The following is a 381-nucleotide window of genomic DNA, read 5'->3' as shown; positions in this document are numbered from 1 at the left end:
GGATGTGGATGTGCATATCGGGCTGGAGGACAGCCAGGCTCAGCGCTTCCGGGTGAGCGTCACGGCCCTCTGCCCCGACGGATCCACTGTCTCTGGAAACACGAAGTGCTCCGGTGTTCGGCCCAAACAAACAGTACGTCTGTTTTCAGCACGGTGCACAGAGATGCTGGCTTTGATATGAAAAGTGCTCAAATTATAAGACTAGCTCGGCCAAAAATAATGTTTGCTCACCTGCATGTTGCTCAAAACCGTATGATTTTAATTTTCTCTCATTTTAAAAAGAGATATTTTCATGCAATGAAAGTTCATGGTGACCAGTAGCTGTCAAGACCAAAAAAGTAACATGGAAATTATTTTATTTTATTTTATTTTATTTTATTT

At 42.5% G+C, this 381-nt stretch overlaps 1 protein-coding gene across 1 annotated transcript in view; it reads left to right on the top strand.

Moving 5' to 3' along the window:
• Nucleotides 1–381, top strand: part of LOC107655111 (integrin beta-8-like) — a 35,872-nt gene that overhangs the window by 20,685 nt on the left and 14,806 nt on the right. The window lies entirely within an intron of this gene.

This window comes from Sinocyclocheilus anshuiensis, unplaced genomic scaffold (assembly GCF_001515605.1).
Source record: "Sinocyclocheilus anshuiensis isolate Anshui unplaced genomic scaffold, SAMN03320099.WGS_v1.1 scaffold515, whole genome shotgun sequence".
Lineage (NCBI taxonomy): Eukaryota > Metazoa > Chordata > Actinopteri > Cypriniformes > Cyprinidae > Sinocyclocheilus > Sinocyclocheilus anshuiensis.
The sequence above is the reverse complement of the archived record's forward strand: the minus strand, read 5'-3'. Positions and strand labels throughout refer to the sequence as shown.